We start from the raw sequence: 22,455 nt of genomic DNA, 5'->3' as shown, positions 1-22,455 counted from the left end.
CTTAAAAATATTACACTTGGTGAAATAAGCTAGTCACAAGAAGACAAATACTATATGATTTCACTTATATGAGGTATCTAGAATAGTCAAATCCATAGCGACAGAAAGGAGAATGGTGGCTGCCAGGGGCTGGGAAGAGGGTGAGATGGGAAATTATAGCTTAATGGGCACATTTTTTTCTGTTTTGCAGAATGAGAAGAGTTCTGTAGACAGTAGCACAATATTATGAATGTACTTAATGCCACTTAAAAATGTATTTCACCATGATTTTCTTTAAATGAGGCTCCAAATTGCAAAATTAAACACTACTAAATAATTTCTAAAGATATTAGAAATTATTAAAGATAATCTAATCTTTTAAAGATAATCTATTAAAGATAATCTAATCTTTATCATTTTTCAAATGAAGAAACAATTAAAGTCCCACCATTAAAAGAGCGAAGAGTAGGATCTGGGTAATTCCTAGTATATAGCTTACCACAAACAAACAAACAAAACACAGTATCCTATCTAATAAAAGAGAAACATGCAAATTGACCATAACCCCGACACCCTTCCCATTGACTAATCAGGATATGCAAATTAACTGCCAACCAAGATGGCGGCCGGCAGCCATGCAGCTGAAGCGAACAGGAGGCTTGTTTGCTCCAGTGACGGAGGAAGCTAACGTTCCCGGCCTGCCGCTGCCAGCCTCTGAGCTGCACTCTAAGCAACTATGTTGCAATTATAGAAGCTAAACAAGCTCCAGAGACCTGCTTTCAGCCAGCTTCGGCCTCAGAGCTTAGAGCTGCTGTGATGGCAACAGAGTTTCAATTATAGAACCCAAACAAACCCAGATACCTGCTTTCAGCCCTCAGAGCTGGAGCCAGCTCTCAGCTCCAGTGACAGCTATAGAAGGTAAATAAATCCCAGAGTTTAAAAAAAAAAGAAAAAAAAGGAGAGGCTGGGAGCTTAAGTTGCCCTCCAGCCTGAAAACGGCTCTCAGGCCCTCACCCAGACTGGCCAGGCACCCCAGTGGGGACCCCCACCCTGAAGGGGGTGTGACCAGCTGCAAACAGCCTTCAGCCTGTCATCCAGGCTGGCCAGGCACCCAAGCGGGACCCCCACCCTGATCCAGAACACTGTCAGAGCAAACCAGCTGGCCCCCACTCATGCACCAGGCCTCTATCCTATACTACAGGCAGGGCGGGACAGCGCGAGCTGCCATCCGGGCCCCATGTGCAGCCCTGGACAGCAGGGCATAAGCCCCGCCCCCAGCCGGGACCCCTGTGTGCCACCTGAGCCCCCACCTGGGACCCCCATGCCGCCTAAGCCCCGCCCCCAGCCAGGACCTTATGGCTATTGGAGAGCAGGAAAGTGCCGCTAGGCCCTGGGTCGCTGTGGTGATCCGGCCATTGGTAAGTAGAAAAGTTCGGCCTGTAGGCAGCCCCCAGCTGCGCCTGATCCAGGAGCAGGAAAGCAAGCCCGGCCTGAGGGCAGCCCCCAGCTGGGCCTGATCCAGGAGCAGGAAAGCAAGCCCGGCCTGCAGGCAGCCCCCAGCTGCGTCTTCTCCCCGGTCGCCATGAGGATCTGGGAGCAGGAAAGCAAGCCTGGCCTGCGGGCAGCCCCAAGCTGGGCCTGATACGGGAGCAGGAAAGCCCGGCCTACGGGCAGCCCCCAGCTGGGCCTGCTCCCCGGTCGCCATGGCGATCTGGGAGCAGGAAAGCCCGGCTTGCAAGCAGCACCCGAATCCTGGCCATAGCTCAAGGGAGAGTACAACATGCAGTGAAGGCCAGGAGCCTGAGAGATCAACACAGAGGGACTCTTGCTCTAAGCCTCCATGGTGTGGCTGGGGGCAGGCCCCCAGCAGACAGACACACACACACAGTGCCTGGTCTGAGCCTCCAATGTGGCTGGGGGCAGACCCCCAGTGGGGACACACACACACACACACACACACACACACACACACGGCAACTGCTTCGAGCCTACGTGGCGCGGCTGGGGGCAGGCCCCAGCAGACAGACAGACAGACACACACACACACACACGGGACGCCTGCTCCAAGCCCCTGCTGCCAGACTGTGGCCATCAGTAGGACATCCACTGAGGGCTCCCGGACTGTGAGAGGGGCTGGGCTGAGGGAACCCCATCCCCCAGTGCACGAATTTCATGCACAGGGCCTCTAGTCTATACATATAAGAAGCCAGCGACCATAATGCCGTAACGACCAGAATGACCGGTGGCTATGATGCCCAATGCGGTTAGCGAACCTGCCTGATTGGGGGGTGGGGCCGGTGGCCAACCTCCCGCGGGCCCTACCCCCAGCTGGCCCTGCCCCTGATCAGCCTCTCCCACCCCAATCGAGGGCTTGGCAGCCACCAACCCCCACCCTGCAGCCCTTCCACCAGGCTGTCCCGCCCCTGATCGGCCTCTCCCACCACAATTGAGGGCAGTGCAGCTGGCCAAACCCCCACGAAATCTTCCCTCAGGCCACCTCACCCCTGATCGGCCCACCCCACCCTGATCGGCCCGCAGCCCCTCTCCTGGCTGGCTCCACCCCTAAACGACCCACCACCCTAATAGGGATAGGGCCACTGGCCAACCTCTTGTAGCCCCTTCCACTGGCCATCCCCACCCAAGATCGACCCCCCCCCCACCCTGATCAGGGGCAGGGACACCGGCCAAATGCCTGTGGCCCCTCCCCAGGCCGCTGACCCCCAGTTAGCCCCCTCATTCCATTTGGTGGCAGGGCCGGCTGGCCCACTGCACACCGCCCCTCCCCTCAGCCAGCCTCACCCTCAATCAGCCTCCACCACCCTGATCAGCCTGTGGCTCCTCCCCGCATCCAGCTCCACCCCCAATCACCCCCACACACACCAATCGGGGGCGGGGCCCACCAGCCAATCGCCTGGAGCCCCTCCCCCTAGCTGGCCAACCTCCCGCTGTCGTCTCCTCCTGAAAGGCCCAGCCCCAATCCACCCTGATTGGGGCAGGGCCAGCCAGAGCCCACCTGTAAACGAATTCGTGCACTGGGCCTCTAGTATAATAATAAAAGACTGAAAGAGAAAGGTTAAATGGAACAAAGACAACAAAGTAGACAAAATCACAGTTAGAAAAAGGATGAAAAGGAAATCCCAAGAACACTATGAATAATTTCTGTATTGCTGGAATAGAAGTCTGAAACTATCATTTATCTTGTTCTGGGTAGATTTGAGGTCTGTGGAAATTCCCATATAAGGTATTTTGTTCATGGTTATTTCCTGAAGCTAACATTATAGCTTCCCTTCTGTAAAGGGATCTGGAATTTGGAAGAAAAGACTCTTTGGCAATGGCAATCATGTATATATTAACACTTTTCAGTCCAACCTCGAGGCTGACTCGACAGACCAGGTGCTAGGAGCAGGTCCAACATTGAGCAATAAGAACATTAAAAAGTTCAACATTCAATTCCATCAATTAATTTGGATCAGACTGTTTGAATTCCAAAAATAACATTGGACTGCAAAGGGTTAAAGACTGTGGTTTCCATTCTTAATGGTTAGTAGAAATGCCAAGATATGTCATCCCCTCACCAAATATGGTTTAGCATTAGCTGTCAACAACACACAGTTCTCCTGCGGTCACTGCCGTGGTGGTGATAAAGGTCAGCATGGCTTTACTGCTCTCCATAAATGGTGTTTGGTCAGTAATGTCCTTACAGTATGTGGTAATACCTTCATTTTCTTTTAAAGAGCAGCCCTGCCTTTTATGTATGATACCGTTTTTCCACAGAGTTTTCCATCTTAGGTTAAGCTGTTCTCTTGCCCCACAACAATTCCTCCAACTGCTTCAAAGGCAGAGCCTCTTTTAGGATGAATCTCACTACCTTTTTCTTAGATCTATGCAGTCCAATTTGCTAGCCACTTGAAATGTGGCTAATCTAAATTGAGATGTGGTTTAAGTATAAATACACACAGGATTATAACCTGGCTCCATCTCTTATTAGCAAAGGCAAAATTCTTCACCTGCAGGTTAGTTTCTTCATATGTAATGTGGGCATTATAAAAATATCTCACCATGGTCAAGATCTTAACACAAAATTTCAGAAGGCATTTCAGCATTTAGCAACAAGAAGTGCATTCTCAGTAAATGTTACGTCCTTTAAAAATAATTTTTTTAAAATTGATTTCAGAGAGGAAGGAAGGGAGAGGGAGAGGGAGAGAGAGTTAGAAACATCAATGATGAGAGAGAATCATTGATCAGCTGCCTCCTGCATGCCCCACAGGGGATCAAGCCCGCAACCCAGCCAAGTACCCTGACCGAGTTTCAAACCATGACCTCCTGGTTCATAGGTCCATGCTAAACCACTGAGCCATGCTGGCTGGGCAGATTTATTTCCCTTTCTTTTAAGGTCTTGGAAATCCTGTCAACACAGGATTCCCATAGCTGATTTAGTCATCTTGGGGTTAGTCATGGACAGTTTAGATTCCAATTTTCTTTTTTCCTTCTCATCACTTTAATTACTTCCACAGAATTCACCATTATATGCAGGGGTTGTATGTAGACCTTTCTAGGCAAAATCTATTCCCTTCCCCATAGCTGCATTATATATTCCTGTTTTTCTGCCATATTCTTCCCATCTCTCTCTGTTCATCCACATAGCAATTCATTAAAATTAAGTTCAAAATTCTGTCTGCTGCTCATTTTCTCCATAGGATTGTTATCCATACATCACTGCTACTGCTCAAATGTAAATGAAACTTTGCTATAATTTTAGCTATTTCATGTGTGTACACTTCATTCTCCTAAGACACATGGATAAATCCTTTATTTCCCCTAGTGTCTCATTAGATACATCATGAATGAAGATCTTTATAATGGTCTTAGTAAAATAAACGTCAATGGTGAATATCTGGTCAAGATGGAGGCATAGGTAAACGCAGTACTCGCTGCTTCCCACATCAAAATTTACAACTAAAATACAGAACCATCATTCTAGCTGAGCAGAAGTCCTACAATTAGGGAATTAAAGAAGAAGCACATCAAGACTGTTAGGAGGTGCAGAGACGCAGGCAGAATTGCAGAAACCACTGGTCCCACACCCACGTATGTTGCTTTAAAATCAGGAGGGATATCCCGGCTGTGGAGGTTTCCCTGAGTAGCGAGTGGTCTCTGCCCCACACCAGGCCCCCAGCCCAGGGTTCCAGTGCTGGGAAGAGAAGTCCCCACAACTTCTGGCTGTAAAAACCAGCAGGGATGTGGCTGAGTGACATGAATCTCCTGGAGTCTCAGAGTTACTCACTTAAATAAAAAAGTTTTTATTGATTTTAGAGAGAGAAGAAGGGAGAGGGAGAGAAACATCAATCAATTGCCTCCCACAAGCCGCTACTGGGAATCGAGCCCACAACCTGGGCATATGCCCTGACCAGGAACTGAACTGGTGACCTCTTGGTTCATGGGTTGACACTCAACCACTGAGCCACACCAGTCCAACTGAGGCAGTTTCTCTTAAAGGGCCCACGCACAGACTTACTCCCTCAGAGCTCCAGCACTGGGGCAGCAGCTTGAAAGGAACCTGGGACATTTGTGGAGGAACTAACTGGTATGGAATCAGGGAGAACTGGAGGGGCAGCTTTCTCCCAGACAGAAGTAATGGCAGAGACCATTGTGCTTTTTCTGGGTCTTCCCCACAAAGAGCCGGTCGGCAGACACCATATCTGAGTCTCCATGAACCTGGCTCACCCTTTTTGCTCTGCACTGGTGGCTCCCTGAGACCCCGCCCCTCCCTACATACAGGCTCATCCAAACCATTTCCAGTGGCTTTCCCATACAATTGGCCTCTCCTCTCATGTTTTGAACTTTCCTAAATTCTCTCAAACAAGTAGCAACTGGCACCAGCATGCCCAGTACCTCTCAATAAGTAGCCCCAGGCCTAGCACTAGTGGCACCCTGCCCTGGCTCACTGGTTGGCCTCTCCTGGGCACCTCCAGGCTCAACTCAAGTAGCAGCCACCTACAGATTGTTTTGTAGTTTATGCTGAGTGGCCCTGGGCAGGGAATAGGCAGTTTGCACCTCCCGGGAGACCCCAGAGCCAGTGCACCTGGTGGTCAGTATTAACTACACCAGATTACAACCCTACCACCTTCATGAATGACACACTCAACAGGTGGACTCAGTGAGCACCAGAGCCCGACTGAAGCAAGTCCTGCTCCACAGGGTTGGCTCCTGCACAACAGCTCTTCTGCTGTAGTCGCAGCTGGTCCTCACTGCCAATTGGCATGGGGATCAATCCCTACTAGTGACACCAATATCAATCAAGGCACAACTACAATAGGACAGTGCACACAGCTCACACAGCAGCACACACAGAGTACCCAGCTCAGGTCACTGGGGAGGCTGAGCCATCGGCCCTACAGGACACTTACTACACAACGCCACTCTACCAATTCCAAGAGACATAGCAGCTCTACTTAATACATAGAAACAAACACAGGGAAACAGACAAAATGAGGAGACAAAGAAACATGTCATAAAAAGAACAGAAGAAATATTCAGAAAAAGAATGAAGTGGAAGCAAGCAAACGACTAGAAATAGAATTCAAAACGGTTATAAGGATGCTCAAGGAACTTAAAACTTCAAGGAACTTAGAACTTCAACATCATAAAAAAAGATCAGTCAGAAATGAGTAATTTACAAGGGATCAAAGTAGAGGACACCGAGAATCAAATCAAGAATTTGGAATATGAGGAAGCAAAAAATACCCAATCAGAACAGCAAAAAGAAAAAGAATAAAAAAACATGAAGACAATGTAAGACACCTCTGGGACAACTTCAAGCATACCAACATTCGCATCATGGATGTGCTGGAAGAAGAGAGGGAGCAAGAAATTGAAAACCTATTTGAAAAAATGACAGAAAACTGGTGAGTAAAATAGAATCAGAGGGATTGAAACATGAAACAGACTGACAAATCTCAAAGGGAAGGGGGAAGAAAAGGTGGGAAGAGATTAACCAAAGATCTTATATGCATATATGCATTACCTATGGACAACGATAATGGGGTGGTAAAAGCCACAGACAATGGGGTGGTGCAGGAATTGGGTGGAGGGGAACAATGGCGGGGGGGTGGGGATGACATCTGTAATACTCTCAATAAAGATTTTTTTAAAAAAATTTAAAAAGCAATGGAAAAATATCCTCAGGTGAGAATTAACAAATAAATAAATAAATAATCTAAAAAAGAAAAGAAAGTAGAAGTTATGAGGGGTTTGGAAGGAATGGAGAGTTAATGTTTAATGGGTATGAAGTATTTGTCTGGGGCAACAAAAAGTTTTGGAAATATAGGGTGCCCCCCAAAATATATACACACTTCAGCAGCTAATAGCTCAATGAAATGTATTTTAATAAACACTGCCTTTATAATTATTCAAAATGTGTGTATACATTTTTTTGGACACTCTGTATATAATGATGATGTTTGCACAACATTGTGAATGTAACTAATGCCTCTGAATTTTATACTTAAAATGGTTTAAATGAAAATTTTATTGGATTAAAATAACAAATTTTATGGTATATGTATTTTACCACAATAATAAAACAGGGAATGAAAGGAAGATTTGTTGACCACCTAAATCCCATCAAGTATCAAGCTAGGATCATTTTGCGTACATTATCTCAATTAATCCTCACTACTTACAGATTGGTATTATTGCCCCTTACAGATAAGAAATCTGACTCAACTGTTAAATTTTTAATTTGTTCAGAATCTTGCAAGTGGCAGAAGATTTGAACTCAGGCCTGATAGCTCTAAAGAGCTACGTGTTCAAATACTTTCCTAGGCTACAAATAAACATCTGTGCAGTAGCAAACTTCCTTTAAGCATAGTTTTTAAGCCCTATGGATATTTTACTTAGGGAAATTTGCCTCTTCTCCACACACCCCATCCCTGCCCCGTACCCAGAATATCTGGTAAAATGTGTTTTTTAATCTTTCATGTTCTATATATATCCTATCCTAAATTCTCATCTGGTATGTTAGAGTATCCATCCTCACCACCTCCCACCCCCAACAATACCATCATATATTTGTAGCAATGTTTAGTGAATAAAATATTTTCCTATGTATCACCTCATTTAATTTAATCAATCACTTAACTTCGTAGGATGGACATCAACCTCTCTATTCTTCAAACTGGTCAACTATGTCCCAGAAGTGACACACTAACTTGGAGCTGAAATCTGAGCTAGAATACAGGCAACTATATATATATATATATATATATATATATATATATATATATACTAGAGGCCCAGTGCACAGATTCGTGCGTACTGAAAGGAAATTAATTAGAAGGTGGCCAGCAGGATGGGACTGGGTGAGATGGGCCGGACACGTCCTGGAGCCAACCTCCTGTGGTCTCTCCCCAGCCAGCTGACCTGAGGCAGCACCGGGGCTCAAAGAGCATCTGCAGAGTGAGCAGCGTCCATCTGGCAGGTGGGTTCCCTTAGCCTGGCCATTGGGATGGGGCTGAAACTGCAGTCCAACATACCCTGCAGGGCTCCGGAGTGCAAGAGGGTACACTGCAAAGTTGCTATCGCTCGGCAGCTCCTGCATTGAGTGTCTGCTCCTTGGAGGTCATTGTGCAGCATAGCTACCAGCCGGTTGGCCGGTCGCTTAGGCTTTTATATATATAGAAATACACCCGAAATACATTTTCTTCTGAGAATGAATGGATTAATCAATATATTGACAAGACCTAATTCAAAATCACTGTAAGGCCTCTGCATTAAAAAAAAAACCACATGCCTAAAAACAATTTAAAAACATTTATTGATGTATAGTTGACATATAAGTTCCTTTAAAAGCTTTATTTTTTTCTGGGGAACTCTCAGCGCTATTGACATCAAGAAATTGTCTATGAGATTTAAGACTCAATCCCACCTCTCTGACAAGGCCAGGTTTAAGCCCCACACACCTTACTTTCTTAAAACCTCAATTTCAGTATATTCTCATATCTGGTCCCACCAACTAGAACCACTTCTCAGTCATCTTTGTATACTCAGAACTGAGCACAGTGCTTAGCATGGAACAAACAGATCAAATGTCAATTGAATGAAGGAATTGTTGACAAAGCTGGTAAATGGTACTGCAATCTCCATTCTCTTCCCAGTCCATGCTCTACAGGGCTATGTGATTAGCACCTCACTGCAAAATGGCCCCACATTTTATTGCATTTAAGACCAGTATTCCATGTATGTTTCCTGTTACTTTCACCCCTCAAAAACATCTTACATCCTATAGCACATTAGCCTTTTGAATTTATTCCATTCAATCAACATTCATTTATTGAGCACTTGGTACTCTAGGCTCTGGGACAGAGGGAACAATTAAGACAAAGCCCCTGCTCGGGGGATCTTAACAATCTAGTGAAAGGGCAGGAGATACCTGGCATCTGAAAGACAGAGGTCGAGGGCAAGGTGCAGATCAAGTATGCCCTGTAGACCAGAATAGGGACTGTGGGTTTCATTCTAGGTGACATGAAAAGGCAATGAAGTAAAACAGACCTACAAATCTTTGATTAAGCTGTTGCCAACACTGCCTAGAACACTGTCCCATCATTTTTACATTGAAATGTACTCATTCTTCAAAATCCAACTCAAAAATCATCAACTAAATGGTGCCATCCTTAAGAATTATAGGCACTGTTTCCCTTTGGTTATCCCCCAAAACTTGACAGCACTCAGCTTTTTATTAATTTGAAAGATCAAAATAAGTGATCATCCTCTTTTTAACTTTTTCTTTCTTGTTCCAGATAGTGTTCGCCTAATCACTATAACTATGCCATATTTCACAATTGTTTATATGTTTTAAAACATATAAAAATATGTAATATATATAAAATAAGAACCTTCCTTATACATCACTCCATTCTATATCACAGGTATATTCCTCTCAAGGTTATCATGTTTCAGGGCATTAATTGTAAAATAAATACATTATTTTTTCACAAATACATTATATGTCTAAGGAAATTCATCATGTAAGGCAAATCTTGTGTAGACTCAAGATCCTTTTGGGGTAAATATCCACATTTTTTAAAAAAATCCTCACCTGATATGTTTTTATTGATTTTAGAGAGAGAGGAAGGGAGAGGGAGAGAGGGAGGGAGGGAGGGAGGGAGAGAGAGACAGACATCAACTGGTAGTCTCCTGTACATGCCCCGACCAGACCAGGGATCGAACCTGCAACCTAAGTGTGTGCCCTGACCAGAAATCGAACCTATGACCCTTCAGTGCATGGGACACCACTTTAAACTCTGAGCCACACTGGCCAGGGCTGAAAAATCACTTCTTTTTTTTTTTTTTTTAAATATATATTTTATTGATTTTTTTACAGAGAGGAAGGGAGAGAGATAGTTAGAAACATCGATGAGAGAGAAACATCGATCAGCTGCCTCCTGCACATCTCCCACTGGGGATGTGCCCGCAACCCAGGTACATGCCCCTGACCTGAATCGAACCTGGGACCTTTCAGTCCACAGGCCGACGCTCCATCCACTGAGCCAAACCGGTTTCAGCAGAAAAATCACTTCTTAATAAATGTTTTACAAATGTAGTTTTGGTGCACCAAGACAGTTTTTTAAAAAGAATTATATAGGTTAATAAAAACTAGTAACTCCTCAACTGGTTGCTCTTTTCCAGCTATGGCAAGACAAAAGTTCACTAACCATAGTATTATACAGCATATGATTGACTGTTTCTTTGTTTGTTTTAAGACCAAAGGCAGAATTTGAGTTAAAAATATATAATATAATAAGATGCCAAAAAGAATTACTAAGGTCTTTTGTACTATAAGTCCTGCAGGACCTTAAACTTTATGGCACTAAACATTATCAAGGGTGCTAATAGTAAAGAATTTACTTGCAAGAGTAAAGAATTTTCTTGCAAGAGTAAAGAATTTTTGCTTTAAAACTAATATAAGATGAAATTGGTTTTACACGTTTTCAATAATTAAATATACACCATTCTCTGTAGCAGGGAGGAGAAAAATTTTAATCAGCATGGCCAGAAGCTATTGCAACTTATCCAAGACCCTTTCTGTTATTATATATGCAAATTTAGGTAACTATCTTTTATATTTGCTTTTCAATAACTAAGAAAGATAGTTCATAAGGAAAACAAATCTGGAAATACAACAATACCCTGCATTTGGCTCAACGAGGCTATCACATGCATTTCTTCTCTCAAACTTCCACTCCTCAGTCTTAACAACTTTGTGCACAAAGCCCCATCTCTGCAAAAGCAAGCCGATACTCCAACCACTTACCTGATGTGCCTCCTAGCTCCCTTCCTCTTAATTCCTCTTAATTTCAGCTCTTGTATTCACTCATTTATTAGAGCCTGGGAAATGAGCTTCACATCATGCTGAATTATCTTTAAAAGCTTCTGTTTCCTATACTGTATAATACTTCCTCATCTTAACTTTGCATCTGTGCCCTTGAACTATATTTAAGCAAATGAAAGCAAGCTGAGGGTTTTTCCCCTGAATTCAGTCAGTCATGTGACATGGTGTGTTACATGATAACCCCACAATTCTGAAGCAATAAGACAACACCCTTAAATGTCATAACTCACATCCTGTTAAGTTCCTTTTATATACCTTAAGAAATTCATCCGCAAACTTATGGAAAGCATTTGTGATATGCAGAAACATGAACAACAGATATATTTCCTAAAATCTCTCAAATAAGCAGCACCTGGCCTCAGCATGCCCCTGTATCTATCCTCCATAATGGTTGGGAGTCACAGACAGTCCTCTCAGCTGATAGGCCTAGAGGTAAATCCCTTCCACTGATGTGCTAACAACAATAAACACTCAACTACAACAGGAGGGTTTACATAGCTCACATGGAGGTGCACCTGGAGTGCCCAGGTTGGGTGGATCAGGGAGGCTGTACCACTGGACCCTACAGAACACCTACTACACAAGGCCACTCTACCAAATCCAGGAGACACAGCAGCTCTACCTAACACAAAAGGGAAGCAGGCAAAATGTGGAGACAAAGAAATAGGTCCCAAATGAAAGAACAGGAGAAATCTCCAGAAAAAGAACTAAATGAACATGGCTGGTGTGGCTCAGTGGCTGAGTGTCAACCTATGAACCAGGAGGTCACAGTTTGATTCCTGGTTAGGGCACATGCCTGGGTTGTGGGCTTGATTCCCAGTGTGGGGTGTGCAGGAGGCAGCTGATCAATGATTCTCTCTCATCATTGATGTTTCTATCTCTCTCTCCCTCTGCCCTCCTCTCTAAAATAAAACAAAACAAAAACAACTAAATGAAAAGGAAGCAAGCAAACTACCAGATACAGTAGGTCCTCGGGATACGTTGGAGATCCATTCCTACAGCAGCATATAACGCAATTTTGGCCGTAAGTCGGAACCCACCTACCTAAGCACCTACGTCACTCACATGGAGCACATACACAGCAGTAATGAAGTGAAACAGTAAAAAAAAATTTAAAAGAAAGATAACAATTCCTGACCTTTACTTGTGGTAAATAAATAATGAAAAACATAAAGCACATATGTACATATGTCAAAATGACGGAATTTTTTTTTATAAATACTGTAAATGGGAGATGGTGACGTAACCACAAAACGACATACACCGAGTCCAACATAACCCAAGGACTGCCTGTAAAGAGTTCAAAACAATGGTTATAAGGATGCTCAAGGAATTTACTGAGAACTTCAAGGAACTTAGTGAGAACATCAATAGCATAAAACAGGATATAGAAACCATAGCAAAGTATCAGTCAGAAATGAAGGATACACTAACTGAAAAGAAAAATAATTTACAGGGAACCAACAGTAGAGTAGGGAATGCTGAGACTCAGCAATATATAAGGAGGCAAAAAAACACCCAACCAGAAAAGCAAAAAGAATAATTAAAAAAAAAAAAATGAAGATAGTGTAAGGAGCCTCTGGGACAACTTCAAGCGTACCAATATCTGAATTATGGGGGTGCCAGAAGAAGATAAAGAGCAAGATATTGAAAACCTATTTGAAGAAATAATAACAGAAAACTTCCCCTACCCGGTGAAAGAAATAGACTTACAAGTCCAGGAAGCGCAGAGAACCCCAAACAAAAGGAATCCAAAGAGGACCACACCAAGACACATCATAATTAAAATGCCAAGGGCAAAAAACAAAGAGAGAATATTAAAAGCAGCAAGAGAAAAACAGTTAGTTACCTACAAGGGAGTACCCATATGACTGTCAGCTGATTTCTCAACAGAAACTATGCAGGCCAGAAGGGAGCGGCAAGAAATATTCAAAGTGATGAATAGCAAGAACCTACACCCAAAATTACTCTACCCAGCAAAGCTATCATTTAGAATTGAAGGTCAGATAAAGAGCTTCACAGATAAGAACAAGCTAAAGGAGTTCATCACCACCAAACCAGTATTATGAAATGCTGAAGGGTATTCTTTAAGAAGAGGAAGAAGAAGAAAAAGGTAAAGATAAAAATTATGAATAACAAAGTGACAACAAGTGAATCTAAAAATCAAGTGAATAAAAAAATTGATGAACAGAATAAACTGGTGAATATAATAGAATCAGGGGCATAGAAAGGTAGTGGACTGACAATTCTCAGGGGGAAGGGGATGTGGAGGGTCCAGGAAGAGACTGGACAAGATCGAACACCTATGAACAAGGACAATGGGGGGTGGGTAAGTGCATGTTGTGGGGTGGGAATCAGGTGGAGGAGAGCTATGGGGAGAAAAAAGAGGAACAACTGTGTTGAGGGCCGCTGGTAAAACCTTCAGGCATCTTTAATTATGTTGCCTGAAACTCAGAGTGCAGGCAGAGCCACGCCCTGGGGGCGGACCTAATCAAGAGATTGGGACGCCACTGAGTCTGACTTTCCCACCCAGTGTTAAGGGGATGGATCTCATGGTGTCACCAGGAACTCAAGGCCCACCCAGATGTGATGTAACTTCCTGTTATTCAAGTATTTAATAAACTCCTTCTGGTGCTGGCTCTCTCTGCATCTGTCCCTCCATCAGAGGGCAGATGCAACACTCAGGCCCAGCTTTCACTCTATTTCTGTCTCAGTCTCAGTCTTGTGTTTTTTCATTTTTCCTTAAACCTCGTTGTGTTCTATTCAAGATTTCATGAACCTCTGCATTCTCTCTCTCTGCGCTGTTTGCAGGAAGAGAGAACACCCCCCCCCCAATACAACTGTAATAATCTGAATAATAAAGATTTATTTAAAATTAAAAAAGAAGTGGAAAGTGCAAAGGCTGTTTGTTTGTAGTGAGAAGCAAGCTGTTCAGCCCATTCCCACTAGGGACAGTCCCACACCTCAGATATAAACTCTGGAGAGCAGTCATGGTCTCTCCTGGGAGAAGAAAAATAGAACAGAAGTCTTCTAAGCTAAAATTATGTTATTGCAATTAAAACCCAAGAGGGAAACATTTGACATTTTGACATCTGTTGTTGTCCCAATCCTTCATTTATCACCCTGCGCTATCCTATCTAATAAAAGAGAAACATGGTAATTAGCCATACCTCCGCTACCCTTCCCATTGGCTTATAAGGGCGGTATGCAAATTAGCTGCCAGCCAAGATGGCGGCCGGTAGCCAGGCAGCTTGAAGCTAACATGAGGCTTGCTTGCTCCAGTGACGGAGGACTCCAACGTTCCCCGCCTGCCGCTGCCGGCCTCTGAGCTTGCAGTTTGAAACACTGTTACAAATATAGAAGCTAAACAAAACCCCAGAAACCTGCTTTCAGCAAGCCGGGATCTCAGAGCTGGAGTTGAAACAGTGTTTCGATTATAGAACCCAAACAAACCAGATACCTGCTTTCAGCTGCGGAGGCCTCAGAGCTGGAGACAAGCCTAAGAGCTAAAGCTGGCCCAGAATAAAAAAAGAAAAAAAGGAGCGGATGGGAGCTTCAGTCACCCCCCAGCCTGAAAACAGCCCTCAGCCCCTCACTCAGACTGGCCAGGCACCCCAATGGGGACCCCCACTCTGAAGGGTGTGTGACCAGCTGCAAACAGCCATCATCCCCTCATCCAGGCTGGCCAGGCACCCCAGTGGGGACCCCCACCCTGATCCAGGACACCCTTCAGGGCAAACCAGCCGGCCCCCACCCATGCACCAGGCCTCTATCCTATATAGTAAAAGGGAAATATGCCTCCCAGCACCGGGATCAGCGGAGCAGCGAGGCCTCCCAGCACCAGGATCAGCGTGACAGGGGGCAGTGACCAAACCCCCTGATCGCCCTGCAGCTCTGTGTGTGACAGGAGGCGGGGCCACAACCTCCCTATCTGCCCTGCTCTGTTCGTGACAGGGGAAGGAGCCCCAACCCCCTGATCAGCCCTGCTCTGTGCCTGATACGGGGGAGCTCCCCAACCCCCTGATCGCCCTGCGGCTCTGTGTGTGACAGGGTGCGGCGCCCCAACCCCCTGATCGGCCCTGCTCTGTGGGTGATAGAGGGCAGCACCCCAAGCCCCCCCCCCCATGGGATCTGCTCTGTGTGTGACGGGGTAGAGCCATAACCTCCCGATCGGCCCTGGCCTGAGTGTGACAGGGTGCGGTGCCCCAACCCCCTGATCTGCCCTGCTCTGTGTGTGACAGGGAGCGGTGCCCCAACTCCCCTATCGGCCCTACTCTGTGAGTGACAGGGGGGAGCTACTCAACCCCCGATCAGCCCTGCTCTGTGCGTGACAGGGGGGAGCTCCTCAACCCCCTGATCGACCCTGCTCTGTGCGTGACAGGGTACGGAGCCCCAACCCCCCTGATGGGCCCTGCTCTGTGAGTGACAGGGGGCAGCGCCCCAACCCCCTGATTGGCCCTGCTCTGTGTGTGACAGGGAGTGGCACCGCAACCTCCCCATTGACCCTGCCTTTAGTGTGACAGGGGACGGTGCCCCAACCCCCCAGTTGGCCCTACCCTGAGTGTGACTGAGGGTGGCATCGCAACCTCCCGATCCACCCTGCTCTGTGCATGACAGGGGGCGGCACCTCAGCTCCCCAATCAGCCCTGCTCTGAGCCCGACCAGGGGCTGCACCTAGGGATTGGGCCTGCCCTCTGCCACCGGCGAGCGGGCCTAAGCCAGCAGGTCGTTATCTCCCGTGGGGTCCCAGACTGCAAGAGGGCACAGGCCAGGCTGCGGGACCGCCCCCCCCCGCCAGTGCACAAATTTTGGTGCACCGGGCCTCTAGTCTACACTAATAAAAGAGAAAGATGCAAATTGACCACCCCTCCATGACACCCACCAGCCAATCAGAGTGAGTATGCAAATTAACCCAACAGAGATGGCAGGTTAATTTGCATATGCAGATGCCAAATGGCTGGGGACGGGGTGCCTGGGTCCCAGGGATGGGCACCATTCCTGCGGGCTCCCGGGACCATTGCTGGCCCCAGGAGGCGAGGGCGGCGACGCCAAGTTACGCCCGCAGCCTCCCGGGACCATCACCAGCCCTGCCAAACCAAGCTCGCAGCCTCCTGGGACCACTGCTGGCCCCAGGAAGCGAGCACATACTGCAGCCCAGCACAGGCCCGGAATAAAATGTTGACAACAAATCCTTTCAGTATAATTGGGGCATTAGAGGCCCACAGAATGATCATTTCCTTTTCTATTAAACACATAACTCGGACACACTATTTACAATTAAATAAGTTCCATATGTTTTGACATTTTACAGCCCTGGAAAGTTACATATAATGATCAGCAAAATGAGAAGATGAAAAGAATTTTTAGGCTTTTAAAGATGTAACTAATTTCTGTCTAGAAGACACACCAATTCAAAAAGTGATGGTTTTATTGTCCTATAGGACATTAGCCAGATTGTATTTATTTTAGCAGTTTTACTTTAGGCTTTCATCTTTGGAAATCACATTTGGACACCATTATCATCCTACCAGTCCCTTCATTGAGTTAAACAGAACTTTTGCATTTGTTATTATATATTTGAATAAGAATTATGTATTTAACACATGCAAAATTTTGTTTTGACACAATAAAACAAAAGATCATTTGATTCTTCCCTGGAACACAGAAAAGCACAAACTTGAATCATTGGTGTGGCTTAGGCTAATTTTCCAAATATTGTTAATAAAATTCCTGTAGGGATCTTCACAGAGCCAAGAATTCTCTCTTTCAGGCTTACATATTCAGTATCTCCAAGGAGGAGGCTTGTTATTCTGTGTGTTTTGTTTTTGTTTTTTAATAATCACCAGGGGATATTTTTTCAATGCTTTTTGGAGAGTGGATGTGAGGGAGAGGGAGAGGAAGAAGGAGGGGGTGGGGGAGGGGGAGGAGGAGGGGGAGGGGAGGGGAAGAGGAGGGCCCACCCTCGCCAGCAGTCCCACCTCTGTGTGTAAGCTGCAGAGGAAACACCTTTTCTGACCGCTCATTGGCTAAGCTCCCTGTACGCTACTCGCAGTGTTCTTGGTAACTTGCCTAATAAGAATCCAATAAGGTGATCTAGGGTTTTCCACCTTACTCCTAGAAGAAAAAATGAAGGTCCACTGCTGGAGGGGCTAAGAAATGTCATATCCTGCCCTAGCCAGTTTGGCTTAGTGGGTAGAGCCTCGGCCTGCTGACTGCAGGGTCCAGGTTCGATTCTGACCAAGGGCATGTACCTAGGTTTCAGGCTCCTCCCTGGCCGGGGCCCAGGTCAGGGCTCATGCAGGAGGCAACCAAATGCAGTGTCCCTCTCACATTGATGTTTCTCTTTCTTTCCCTCTCTCTTCCACACTCTCTAAAAATCAATGGAAAAATATCCTCAGGTATGGATAAAAAAAAAAAAGAAATGTCATATCCTATGAAAGAGACATCTTGAAAATGCCTAAAGAAAATTGTCATTTTTTTGTGGTGAAGGGACTGGAGTCCATGTTGATGAGAACCGATAGCAGTGGCGGCACCTTCCCCTGATCAGCCAGATTGCCTCCTGCAGAGGCAAAAAACAGCCTGTCGTAAACCTTCTCCAATTCTAGTCTCCTGTTTGGATCCTGCACTCCTCCCCAGGGCTCCTGAAAGGCCTCACTTTTTTTGTAAGAGCTTCTTTTTCTAACCTCTTTCAGGGCAGGAACTAGATTCCTATTCATCTTATGCCCCTTGTGCCCATGCCTAACATACATATTAGACATTTAATGAAGTGTAACTACACTGAACCTATAGGAGAGGCATTGTCATTCTTACCTTACAGATAAGAAAAATGATGCTCAGAGGGAGGTTATTTGACTTTTTTAAAGTCACCCAAGGAGAAGTCTAAGAAGAGAACTCAGAATGCAAAAGCACGCTAGCTAAATCAAAGTATTTTCTTAAAAGCACAACGCTTCTCAGAGCTAAGCATGATGGGAGTAGGAAATGTGTCTAAGTTTTTACTGTTACCCAAGAACCTGGCAAGGTGCTAGCCAGCATACAGTAAGTACTTAATAAATATTGGCTGGCTTACTAAGATTATGGAGAGAGGGTCATTTTCATTCAAATACTGTGCAAGAGTGGGTATGCTTGTTTTCAGCAGAGGTAGCTACAGTTCCGTATTATCTCCAGCTACAGAGTGGGTACCCTGGTAACAGAACCTTCCTTTTTCTTCCATCCACTACCATGCTTATTTTTTCCTTTATTAGCCTCACACAGATATAAAGGAAAGCAGGATAACTGTTTTCCATAGAATACTGTCTTTTTTTTTTTTTAATACATTTTATTGATTTTTTACCGAGAGGATGGGAGAGGGATAGAGAGTTAGAAACATCAATCAGCTGCCTCCTGCACACCCCCCACTAGGGATGTGTCTGCAACCAAGGTATGTGCCCTTAACCAGAATCGAACCCGGGACCCCTCAGTCCTCAGGCCGATGCTTTATCCACTGAGCCAAACCAGCCAGGGCATCTCTTAATGGACATAGATCTACTCTGTAACTTGTTCAATGCCCTTTCTTATCCTTTCTTTTCTGGTCTTTTAAAAACTCAGGAGTAATTTCACCCAACTTGATTAACCCAATATGTCAAGTGCTACTGCATTTCTCCATCTTTAGACTCTTTTTAGATCCTTATTATAAAACACTAGAGGCCCGGTGCACAAAAATTTGTGCACTCGGGGGGAAGGCGGGGTCCCTCAGCCTGGCCTGTGCCCTCTCGCAGTCTGGGACCCCTCGGGAGATAACGACCTGCTGGCTTAGGCCTGCTCCCGGGTGGCAGAGGGCAGGCCCAATCCCTAGGTGCAGCCCCTGGTCAGGCTCAGAGCAGGGCCAATTGGGGAGTTGGGGCGCCGTCCCCTGTCATGCACAGAGCAGGGTGGATCGGGAGGTTGCGATGCCACCCTCAGTCACACTCAGGGTAGGGCCGATTGGGGGGTTGGGGCACCGCCCCCTGTCACACTCAAGGCAGGGTCGATGGGGAGGTTGCGGCGCCACCCCATCACGAACAGAGCAGGGCCAATCAGGGGGTTGGGGTGCTGTCCCCTGTCACGCACAGAGCAGGGCCCATCAGGGGGGTTGGGGAGCTCCCCCGAATCAGGCACAAAGCAGGGCTGATCAGGGGGTTGGGGCGCCCTCCCCTGTCACGAACAGAGCAGGGCGGATAGGGAGGTTGTGGCCCCGCCCCCTGTCACACACAGAGCTGCAGGGCGATCAGTGGGTTTGGGCGCTGCCCCCTGTCACGCTGATCCCGGTGCCGGGAGGCCTCTCAACTCCGCTGATCCCAGTGCTGGGAGGCCTCACGGCTCCGCTGATCCTGGTACTGGGAGGCATATTACCCTTTTACTATATAGGATAGAGGCCTGGTGCATGGGTGGGGGTGGCTGGTTTGCCCTGAAGGGTGTCCTGGATCAGGGTGGGGGTCCCCACTGGGGTGCCTGCCCAGCCTGGGTGAGGGGATGATGGCTGTTTGCAGCTGGTCACACACCCTTCAGGGTGGGGGTCCCCACTGGGGTGCCTGGCCAGTCTGGGTGAGGGGCTGAGGGCTGTTTTCAGGCTGGGGGGTGACTGAAGCTCCCATCTGCTCCTTTTTTTCTTTTTCTTTTTTTATTCTGGGCCAGCTTTAGCTCTGGCTCCACCTCTGAGGCTTCTGCTGCTGAAAGCAGGTATCTGGTTTGTTTGTGTTCTATAATCGAAACAATGTATAACTGCAGCTCTGAGATCCCGGCTTGCTGAAAGCAGGTTTCTGGGGTTTTGTTTAGCTTCTATATTTGTTACAATGTTTCAAACTGCAGGCTCAGAGGCCGGCAAGGCAGGCGGGGGAACACTGGTTTCCTCCGTCACTGAAGCAAGCAAGCCTCATGTTAGTTTCAAGCTGCCTGGCTGCCGCTGCCATCTTGGCTGACAGTTAATTTGCATATCGCCCTGATTAGCCAATGGGAAGGGTAGCGGTCGTACGCTAATTACCATGTTTCTCTTTTATTAGATAGGAGGATATTTATAATGCAACAATTGCATCATATTCATCCCTACACATATGCTTTCCTTGAGGTCTCTACTCTAATTCACCAGGGAAAACATTAGTTTAGCAACCACCTCCCATTTAAAAACAAACGTACAGTGGGGATAAATGGTGATGGAAGGGGAATTGTCTTGGGGTTGTGAGCACACAATGTAATATACAGATGCTGTATAACAGAATTGTACAACTGAAACAATCACCCCAATAAATTCATAAAAAAGAAAGCATTCATTATTGTGGTGACGACTTTGTAAAGTATATAAACGTTGAATGACTATTTTGTACACCCAAAACTAATATAATACTTTATGTCAATAATACTAAAAAACATATTAATAAAAATAAAATTTTCGCCCTAACTGGTTTGGCTCAGTGGATAGAGCATCGGCCTGTGGACTGAAGGGTCCCAGGTTCGATTCCAGTCAAAGGCATGTACCTTGGTTGCAGGCACATCCCTAGTAGGGGGTGTGCACGAGGCAGCTGTTCGATGTTTCTCTCTCATCGATGTTTCTAACTCTCTATCCCTCTCCCTTCCTCTCTGTAAAAAATCAATAAAATATATTTTAAAAAAATAAAAAATTTTCAAAAAAACAAAACCAAAAACTTTTTCAATATATCCTAATCCTTGTCTTAAAGGCTTTAAGCTTATAAATAAGAAAGTAATACCACCTATGACAGTAAAGCTTAAAGTAAAATCCCAAGCAAACTTCATTTTTCACTCACTTTACAAATTTCATGGCATTCCAGAAAAACATGGTGTTTATTGAAAGCGTGTAAAAGTACCCCATGACTATATCTAAAATAGAATTATGGCTCTGGCCACGTGGCTAAGTTGTTTGGAGCATTGTCCTGTACACCAATAGGGTGTGGGTTCGACTCCCGGTGAGGGCACATACCTAGGTTGTGGGTCCAACCCCCGGTTGGGGCGAGTGCAGGGACAACCCATCAATGTTTCTCACATCGATGTTTCTCTTTCCCTTAAATCAATAAACATATCCACAGGTGAGAATTAAAATAAATAAAACTGAATACACTCAGATAACTATACAAAGTTGTTCTTTTTAACTCCATGACATTCAGCATCTTTGGGCCTACCCAACTCAGTGCCTAAGTGCCCTTAGCCCAGGGGTGGGCAAACTTTTTGACTCGAGGGCCACAATGGGTTCTTAAACTGGACCGGAGGGCCGGAACAAAAGCATGGATGGAGTGTTTGCGTGAACTAATATAAATTCAAAGTAAACATCATTACATAAAAGGGTACGGTCTTTTATTTTTTAGTTTTATTCATTTCAAACGGGCCGGATCCGGCCCGTGGGTCATAGTTTGCCCATGGCTGCCTTAGCCCCACCACTGAAGTAACAAAACAAATGCTCCCCAGTTGCTCCCCAGGGAATAGTTCTAGCTCACTACGAACTGCTGCCCCACAGGACTTCTGAGGCCATTGAGCTACCTAATGGCAAAAGTACTGATTTAGTGTCTGTGGGATACCTGTCAGGGTTTGACCTGACCCATTAAATAATACACAATATTACATACTATTAAAATGAAAACACTGTAACAAAAAATTCCAACTAGAATTATAACTTTTTAATCAAGGAAGTCCCCAATTTGCAAGTATTTTCAAACTCAGATGAAGTTATGTCAAGAAAATCCTATATAATAATCCTGTATAATAAAAGGGTAATATGCAAATAAACCGAAGGACAGAACAACCGAACAACCAATCAAAGCGTAATATGCTAATGATATGCTAAGGTTGCCCAACTGCTCGTTATGACGCGCACTGACCACAGGGGACAGATGCTCCAAAAAGTAGATTAGCTTGCTGCTGGGGTCCGGCCAATAGGGACTGAGCGAAATGGGCCGGACACGCCCTGGAGCCCTCCCACAGTCCCTCCTCAGCCCAATTGTGCACCGGTGAGGTCCCCCAGCCTGGACTGTGCCCTCTTGCAATCCGGAACCCCTCAGGGGATGTTGGAGAGCCAGTTTCAGCCTGATTCCAAAGGCCACTCCCCTTGGGAGGGCGCCAGATGCAGG

The 22,455-nt window shown here is 45.8% G+C and overlaps 1 protein-coding gene across 6 annotated transcripts in view; it reads right to left on the bottom strand.

Annotated features, from left to right (window-relative positions):
• LIMS1 (LIM zinc finger domain containing 1) overlaps nucleotides 1-22,455 on the bottom strand; it is a gene marked incomplete at both ends in the record, with an annotated part of 134,550 nt that overhangs the window by 70,042 nt on the left and 42,053 nt on the right. Inside the window, one exon of one of the 6 annotated variants that reach the window (XM_081086180.1) lies at nucleotides 11,291-11,470. The exons of the other annotated variants lie outside the window; for them this stretch is intronic. Of the gene's footprint in view, nucleotides 1-11,290; nucleotides 11,471-22,455 lie in introns of those variants that run through there. 6 annotated transcript variants of the gene reach the window in all.

The sequence above is a fragment of the Myotis nattereri genome (genome assembly GCF_964212035.1).
Source record: "Myotis nattereri genome assembly, chromosome: 3".
In the NCBI taxonomy this organism is placed as follows: domain Eukaryota; kingdom Metazoa; phylum Chordata; class Mammalia; order Chiroptera; family Vespertilionidae; genus Myotis; species Myotis nattereri.
This window is presented reverse-complemented; position numbering and strand designations above follow the sequence as displayed.